Here is a 9962-nt window from a genome sequence, read left to right on the forward strand (position 1 = left end):
TAACCGGTTATGGAAAAACCGGTTAACCGGTTTTTTTATAACGGTCAAAAACCGGTTTATAAAAAAACCGGTTAACCGGTTTTCCCATAACCGGTTATTAAAAAAAACCGGTTTTTTTAATAACCGGTTCGTTAACCGGTTTTGGCTCTAAAATGTGTAACCGAAATACGAACCGGCGGTTTGTAAACCGGTCAAACCGGTTTATAAAAAACCGGTTTTCGTAAAAACCGGTTTCCGGTTTAAACCGGCAAACCGGTTCCCGGACCGGTTTTTTTGACCATCTCTACTCACACGTGTCACTTCAACAATTTTATATTTTTTTAACATACATCAAAGAGTTGTCTAGATATTATGTACATGGTGACCCAGTGAGAAAAAGGTCATCGGCAACTGATCCAACCCAATCATACGGAGATCTTAACCACATCAAGTTATCTCAAGTTCCGTAGAAAACTTACCCGCTCGAAAGCTCACTGGTGATAAAACCTAAACGTCCTTATAATTAGTGATTTAGTGTTGTCCAATCGCTAGTTGGTAGTCGAGCGGTGAGGTGGGACTGACGATTAATCGGGATTAATCGAATCGAATTTTAATGTATACTTTTTAGTTTTATATATACACTCACACATTTTTATATGTAATTTTCAGTTTTATCCATACACAGACATATTTTAGTTAGAAATTGGCTGAAATCTAACTGAAAACCGCTGATTTTGCTTGGAATCTCGCTGGAAACCACTGATTTTGGTCGGAATCTCGCTGGAAACCGCGATTTTGGTCGGAATCTCGCCGAAATCGTCGATTTTGGCCGGATTTGACCGTTGACCATTTATTAGCCGACTAGCACAAAGTTAATCAGTGAAGTGGGGACTAACGATTAATCGGGGATTAGTCGGTGCCTAGTCTGGATTTTTGTAACACTGCTTATAATCAAATTGAATATCACAAAGACCCCAGTCTTTTTTCACTGAGCCACTCATGCTCCTCCTAAAATGTTGCCTGTAAGAATTTAAGCCGAGTCTTTATTACAAACTCCTACATACCGATACCGCTACATTAGGGTGGCAAATGGGTTGGGTCGGGTCGAAACAGGTCATGGATCAGAATGGGTTAGGGTTGAAACAGGTTAGGGTCGGAATGGGACAATAAAAAAATGTTGTTTTGGTTCGGGTTGGAACGGGTTACAGTCAACAGGTTCGGGTCAGAACGCGTCGGGGTCGGAACATGTCAAAACAAGTTTCGGGTCGTTTTTTTAACGTGGACAACGGACGAAACGTTTTAGTTTTTTTTATATTTTTTTGTTTTTATTTTATATTTTAAGTTATGATTTTTTTATTAAGTTTTTTCGAGTTTTTATTAAGATCAAAAACCCTTAAAAAATAATAAAACACAATAAAAAATTATATCTTAAAATATAAACAAAAAAACAAAAAAACTAAAAAAACTAAAATATTTTCGCCATTCTCCCGTTAATCAAAAGAAAAAACCGACAAATTAACCGAAACCGAAAGTCGATGAAAATGAAACCAAAAACCAAAACTGAACCGAATTGATCGAAATCTAAAAAGATCAAACCGAAACTAAAAAACTGAAACCGGACATAAATGAAACTGAGAAACCCGACCAAAACGAAACAAAAAACCAAAATCGACAGTCCAGTGCGAAAACTTGAAAGAAACCGTAACCCAACCCGTCCAGTGCGAAAACTCGTGTCGGCACGAAATTTAATCCGAGCCAAAACACAAACCGCTCTCATTCCAAACCAAAACCAATTTCTACCCAAACCCGTCACTTTTCCTTAAGACACTAAGCCACATCGACCCATATATTTAAATTCGTCGACCTATTTTGACCTGAAAATAAGAATGTAAAATTTCAAGTGACTCATTTAATTAAAATATATAACCCAAATTAACTCATATAAATTTTAAAACAAATCAAATTAACCAATTTAAAATGGTTTGGGTGGAGATTAAAACTCCTGTGCCACACCATACCGAAAGTACGTCGGTTCAACAATCTATAGTCTATACTCTATACGACCGAGTATAAACGAGGAGAAAGCAAGACCCAACGGTGGGGACAAACATATTAATTAATGAGGTGACACGTTGTAGGTATCAGTGCAACTAATGATCATGTGATAGGCACGTGGCTATAAGTGATGTAACTAAAACGGATTCTACGTTAATTTGTTGAGGGATGTGTGACCCATGAAAACAGAATAAAGTATTTATTTGATTATTTTTAGTTTTTTACGAATTATACGATGTATTGAAAATATAAGATACATGAAACGGTATGCACCGACAGGTTGATGAGTATGTGGCTTAGGATTTTAACGATATAATAAAAGTCCAAAACATGGTTTGACAACGATACTTTAATATGAGTTTATTAGTCACGAGTTCTCACGATTTAAATAATTTGATTAATTAGTAGTGTTGATAGAATAATGAGTTTATTAGTAATGAGTTCTCACGATTTATAAGAAAACAAATAGTTAGATTATGTAATGTACTTATAACGTGTCTTCGTCTTAAATAAAAACGTTACTTCGGGCCAGGATACGTGTCTTTCCTAGTAGGCTTTCCTTGGAAGTTGGAGCGTCAAGACTACTTTCTTTGTTGTTGCATGTTAGCTTGTTTTATTCGCAGGGAAAAGCTGCTCTTACTATTCTTCATTGGATTTCTCACTAATCACGTCGCTTCTCTTTTTTATCCATCCACAGGGTGTGTCATGGGCTTCCATCGTATTACCTTTTCTAAGGTCATATACATTGAGCTCTGGATTTGTGGTATTATGTTAGGCGGGGGTAATTGAAGTATGAACCTACCCCGTTATCATCACTCATCCATATTTCAACATCTTCAACATATGTAATATTTGTCATTTACTTTCGAACTTTCTTATTTCGTTATCATATTCAATCTTGTATCATGATTCTATTGTCTTAAATAATCATATTTTACACATCTTTAGTGACCAAGCTGTCACAAGCGTCAAATACATGAAAAAACATCATTTTAACACTAAACAAAGTGTATTTGGTATTTTAATTTAATCAATCTTTCCATGATAGCCAGTCTTCTCTATTACAAGTCCTCTAATATGCGTTATGCATCTTATGCTAGAAGTATGATAGGTTTCCATTACTACAGGATTGAGTATCATCGTCTAAAACCCGTCAATACTCCATCGATACATGGAGAACAAAGTAAAGTAAAAAAGCTAAGGGATAAGGTCGTACAAAAAGATTGGACTATAACAAACTCCATCTGAAAGTATCATAAAAGAATGCTCAATGAAAAACTTTTTTGCACTTAGAACCTTTTAAATTATTAAGCTTAAAATGCTCTATATTTTTTCGAAGGGCGTAAAGTTGGCCTTGATAGCAACCTCCATTTGACAAATAAGATTAAGACCATGGTGTTGCACGCAATGGAGACACAACATGTGTTATGCATCTTATCTAAGAGTACATCCAAGTAGAATTATGGTAGCTTTCCATTAATAAATTAATACACAAATAACAAATGAGTATCATCGTCGTAAAACCCATCAACACTCTCCATTGATGCATGATCTGTTTGAAATCAGTCGAGAACATGTCTCAAATTACATATGCGAACGATCATCCAATATTTTATAGATAAATCATAAAACGCGTCACTAATTATCCCGTATGTGATTTATCGCAAAATTAGATCACTCATGGTCGTATTTCCGACGGTCAATCACCGACACTTGTTCTTCATATGGCAGGCAATGCACTAAGTGAAGCAACTTAATGAGTGATGATTGTAAAGTTCATAAATAAGGGGAAGACGTGCACATGGAAATTAATTTTGGAAAAGGACGTAACAAGTTGAGAGCAATGGGTGTAATTTGTAATTAAGCAAGTGATGGGTTTGTTGTCTCAAAGATAGCTGGCCTGCTTTCAAGTGGGCCAAAATTGGCACACCACGTTCTCACCCAAATTATGCTCGCCGACAAAAATAACTTTTTGACAGCATGTCATGGGGTAAATCCTAACTAGTACTCTCTTGCACTTGGTAATGTTGAAAAAACTCTTCTGGACCTTAAATTAGGCGGTTTTATTGATAAAGAGACCGCCCCCAAGAAACCTAAACAAACCTTGGCGAGTGCTCTTTATGGTAAACGCGTACATGATTTAGAGGAGCGAATTAATATGACTCGAGACAAAGGCAGTTTTTTGCTTGTTTCAAGGGAGCTCATGTCTAGGATTTTTTGACTGTTGTGCCCATTGAAGGTCTTGGGCAACGGATGTCGGCAGTTGAATACAGAGTCATACTTAAATACCGGCTTATGATTCATCTTTTCCCTCCAGATGAATCATGTCCCATTTAAAAAAAGCATGTTTAGATAGATTTTGTGAGCATGCCCTCCACTCTAAGGAGTTGTCAGGATTCAAGTATCTTCATGAATGAGTTAGAGATGTCTTATGTGATGTGCTTAGACGTGCCGGGATCTCAGCCAAGAAAGAGCCACCGGTTTAACTTTCTGACTTATCTGCGAGAGAGGGAAGATCTACCATGCGTCATGCGGACGTTCTTGTGTTTGGCTAGGCAGGGGGTAAGCATGCGTGTGTCGACCTCACTGGGGTGTCCCCATTGGTGAGGCTGAGAGACATTGGCTTCGTTCCGGGACAGGCGGCTTTGAGGGCAGAATCTAGGAAGGTTTCTAAGCATGAGGCAGCGTGTTTGGAGAATCAGCACGTGTTCATTTCATTTGTCTTCGGCACATTTGGATCCCTAGCTCCCGATGCGGTTCGCTTTTTGGAGCGGTGCAGAAGGTGGTCCACGATGACTCGCAGAACCCGATGAACCTAGGATTGATATTTAGTAGAATAGGCTTCGCGATTCAAAAGGGGGATAGCGGTGCAGCTTGTTACTCGCTTACCCATCATCCAGATGTAGCTTGGTTTATGTTAATATTATTACATTCAAGTCATTGTGTAATATGTAGTTTCCATTATGTTTTACGTTTCATGTCATTGTATTATATATATTTACAATTGTGTCTAACGTTTCAGATCATTGTGTTATATGTATTCATTATTGTGTTTTACGTTTCAGGTTATTTGTGTAATATGTATTCATCATTGTGTTTTATATGTATTAGATAATTTGTTGGTATTTTTCATTATATTTACATATCATTATTACACAACAGTGTTATTGGTATTTAAAAAAAACACAATGATGAGTTGAAAAACACAATGGTGAAAAAACACAATGACAAACAGAAAGACACAATGACGAGAAAAGACACAATGGTAAGCAAAAAGACACAATGACGTATTTTTTTATTTTTATATAACAAAACCATACTCATATTAAAAATAAAAAAAAACGTTTGTTATTATGGTGAACTTTTTAAAAAAATATATATCATATGAAAATGTTATCAATGTTTTGAAATGATGAGAGAATTAACATGTGATTTGCACGTGGAGAAACGAAAATGTATACTATTACTTTTATACCATTGTTCATTTGGTCTCCACTTAACACATGTCAATTAATTATGACTTCTCACACTTCTCATTTTTATTGATATTTGTAGAATAACTCAACTCAAACAATATAATGTACTAAACAAAACTCAAATAATATACAGGATTAATTGTTAGAGAAAAAATAAATTGAAAATCAAATTCTCCACAACTAGTTAAATGTCATGTGGCAAAGGTTGGGTTGCAACCATTGCCAGTGCTTGTAATCTGGTCGTTCATCAACTTTAGAATTTTACATTCTTAAAATGAAAATGTTGTTTAATTCATTATCTATCGACAACCGATGGAAGAGAAATTCACCATAGTGGGTAGTCTAAGGAAAGAAAAGCAAGGATACAAACCTTAAAACGGCTCGGTTTTGTATAAAACCGGTGTTAACGTATAGATAAAAATAAGTATATCTCAACGGTGTATTCAAAATTATACAAAACTTTATATATATGGAAAGATAAAAAGGATTGTATAAAATTTAAGTTGGCACGTAGATAAATATAAATAGGTCTCAAAAGTATATTCAAAATTATACAAAACTAACTAAATATGAGAAAAATTAATATAATAATATAACATATTAAAAAACAAATAAGAGGTCAAAAGATGGCCTTTAAAGATTCTTCACAACATTTTCAAACAACCATCAAACATGAACACACATACTCACGTATCAACTCACTCTCAAATCTTCTTTCCTTTCAAACCGAAACCCACCACCCCTTCCTTCCTATCACCAGATTACATCTCAACAACACACAAAACATCTTGTTCCATTGAAGTGAACTGATATAGTTTCACACATTCAAGTTTATTCTTTCTTTTACTTCGTCTTCTACCTGTGCTTGTAAGTTGTAACCTGCTTCTATCAATTTTCCTAGCTAGTCTAGTGGTCTTTAACTAACATTTGAATTAAGCCTGCTTGGTTGGGTCTATTGTGGTCTCATAGATGTTAACTGAGCTTGGACGATAACGTTCATAACATCCTTGTGCTCTTTAAACCAAGATATGTCAAACATCACCATCTTTCGTGCTTCAAGCCATTTTCAAGAACAAGCATGTAGTAGGAGTCCAAGCATACATGCCCATATCCATATATTATATTACAAAACATTTGAGAATGATAGTTTAAGAACTTTCTAAGTTTTATAGTTTTACAATATGATTTGATGCATATGGTACAACACATGATCATTCACTTTTAATTTGGAGAGTGAGATGGCCTAAACACAAAGAAAGTCGTCGTTCTAAAAATAAATAAATAAATAACAATACCCAAATATAATTAGTGTTTAAGGAAAGTAAGGTTAAACGTTTGGTTAGATTTTACTTATTTCGATAATTTGGGTATACAAGTCGATTTCAAATTATATGATTTTATGTAAGTATGATTTAATGAGCACCCCTAAACAGTCCATGGATATGTGTAGTACACACGTATCTTATTTTTTTATTTTTACTTTTTTATACAATGCTCATTTACATCATCATCAAACAATTCTTCAACCTCTTAGATTTATTTAATCTTTTGTAGCAAGCGGTTGATTCGAGTGCTTAATATTGCTATATTGAAGTTGTTCTTACAACAGTCTAGTGAGTTCATCTAGATGAGCGGGTCGGGTTGATACTTCATACTGCAGAATTGATATTGTAAGTTGCAGTAATTGTTGATATTAACATTTGATTTTGACAAAGTTTTACATTTTTAGTACACCAACTACTAGTTAATATTGTAAGAAGATTGACTAATGCAATTTGATTACACGTAGGTATGGCACTCTTCAATAGCTTCTTGAAGTGATACATAAATCCATATAAATCTTTTTGTTCTATTATGACTAGATAGTAAGGGCAGAAACAATAAAAAACAAGCCGACTTCATGTTTCTCTAAATAAAGTCCCTTTAACAATTTTTGGCACGTAAAAGTCTATTTACATGTTAATTTTGAACACAATCATGAAAAAAAAAAGTAAAAACTAAAAGGGATTCAGTCATTTACTTTAATGAGCGAACATTAACACATGTTTTGTTCATCCATTTAGGTTCGTGGACGTCCGTTTATGTTTGTTCGTTTGTTTACGTTCGGTTAAAATTTAATAAATGCATAAGGAGTAATATTCATAAAGATATAAACAAAAATACATATGTTTGGATGAATTGTGATGTTTTTCCCATCTTTTGTAACACCAAGTATCACATTAAACATCTTATGCAATAGTTCCAATTTAATTCACAACTCTATAGCTCTTGATGGAACGTACCCAAAGTGGGTATATGCAATGCCCTTAGTCTTGGTGCTAACTGCTTACATATGTTTAGAAATCTGACCATTGATGAGAAGTTTACCAATCTACTGCTTACATTTAAGAAGCAATACAAACACTTTACACCAAACCAGCTTCCTTCAATGCGTCCTTGAAGTCGTCGTCACTTGTCCATGATGGCACCTAGACACGATGACAAAAGAGCAAACACGTATTAATAGATTGCAAGAAGATCCCTAGTTTTACTTGTGGTTCATGTATAGGATGCATTTACCTCTATAGCACGATGGTTAAAGTGCGCCTCGATTTTCTCCATAATCATGTTGTCCCTATCACCACAGAGTAAGTTGAATACAGCACCTGTAATAGTTAAAATCTGTTAGGACAGCACACAACTCTGGTATGGAAAATTGGAAATAAAACAATAAAAAGCAACAGCATTACCCTTGCGACCAAACCGTCCTGTTCGACCTACTCGGTGCAGGTATACCTCATTGTCAGGCTCTATAGGATTGTTATATACAACTGGGAGATCATAGTTAACCACCAAATTAACCTGACAAACAAGTGGAAACATGATTAGGTTGCAAAGACGATAAAAATTTTTATTTTTTTTCAAAAAAAAAGCAAGGATACAAACCTTAAACTGGTCAAACCCCCGAGAAAGAATATCAGTTGCTATTAAAACTTGAGTCTCTGAATTCCTGAACTATCTTATCCCTGTCTTGTTGTGTGAGAGCACCATGAATTGTCGTAACCGCATAGCCGTAGTTTACAAGTGCAGCGTGTAGCATACCGGCACTGATTCTTGTTCTGACAAATATAACTGTTTGGCAGACTCCGTCTGCTAGTTCCAGTAACTTATCCTTTATCACCATAATCTTTGAGAGCTCATCAGGCACGTTCACTTTGTATTGGTTGACAGAATGCAAAGGCAGCTTTTCCTTATCAACAAACAATGTGTTGTATCCTTCATTATCCTGACAGAATCTTCTTTAAAACCGCTCTGAACAAAACAAAACAGATATGTTATGAGGTATAGATAAGTGGTTACTACTATGACGACAACAATGAATAAATTTGAAGATAAGAAATCACCTCTGCGAGCATATGGTCTGCCTCGTCAAACACAAGGATCTTCAAAAAGGATGTACCCAGCTTCTTGGCTGCTATCCATTTATTAATAGTACCGGGTGTGCCGATAATGACCTGAGCTGTCACTGGTGCTCTCCTGGAGACTGGAACATAACTAGCTTTATCAGCAGGAAGACACAATTCGGAAGTAATGCCAGTAAACTTTCCAATCTTCAGTAGCACTTGCATATTCTGCATTATTATTATTATTAGAACATCTATCCCAATCTCAAATCTAAAAAGATAGATGTTGAAACCTATGCAGTCGATATCACCGATATTTCAGTGATATATCGGTTATCGGTCCCTTGGCGATATATAAATCAGAATATCGGTACCAATAATATCAACGATATTGGACTAATACTTGACCGATATATCACCGATATTCCAGATATCAGTGTTTTAAGTCTTAATTATCAACTTTTAGTGCTCAATGTTAGTGTTTTAAGTCTTAATCAGTTCGTACTTGCTACGGTTGTTAGTGTTTTTCAATTTGCAATTGGTTAACTTGTTAATGGTAGGAGCCTATACTGAATTATTAGTGTTAAATTGCTATATATACGAATTTTACATGATATTAAATTTACCGATATCTCACTACGATAATCGATATCTTAGATATCGGTCCTTTACCGATATCCGATATTTTTCCGCATTAACTGCTTAGGTTGAAAAAAAAAAGAATTATAAAACAAACATATCATGTGATAATTTAAAAACAAAAATAACAAAATTTATTATTGCAATCCATAAATCATTAATCATAAACATAAATATAACTTATCAAATGTCAAACCAACCAATTAAACATAATAATAATAATAATAAAAAAATTCTCTAATGTCAAACCAACCAAACAACAAATGATCAAACATAATAACAATAATAAAAACAAACCATAAACGTAAATGTATCTACCGGTAAAACATGACCGGTAACCTCAAAAAAATAAAATAAAGGCAAGCATTGTTTTTAAAGTGATCACACATCTATTTTTCCTTTTTTTGGAATTAACATATCGTTGTTATCT

At 34.7% G+C, this 9962-nt stretch overlaps 1 pseudogene across 1 annotated transcript; it reads right to left on the reverse strand.

Annotated features, from left to right (window-relative positions):
* Positions 1-7872: 7872 nt before the first annotated feature.
* Positions 7873-9127, reverse strand: LOC143600636 (DEAD-box ATP-dependent RNA helicase 38-like; annotated as a pseudogene). Its single transcript, XR_013147515.1, has 5 exons — positions 8894-9127; positions 8436-8801; positions 8240-8351; positions 8070-8155; positions 7873-7978 (listed from the first exon to the last, which is right to left on the reverse strand). The product of XR_013147515.1 is annotated as a DEAD-box ATP-dependent RNA helicase 38-like (transcript).
* Positions 9128-9962: the final 835 nt, after the last annotated feature.

This window comes from Bidens hawaiensis, unplaced genomic scaffold (genome assembly GCF_021521415.1).
Source record: "Bidens hawaiensis isolate Kalapana, Puna unplaced genomic scaffold, B.hawaiensis_p1.1 tig00054608_1, whole genome shotgun sequence".
NCBI lineage: Eukaryota > Viridiplantae > Streptophyta > Magnoliopsida > Asterales > Asteraceae > Bidens > Bidens hawaiensis.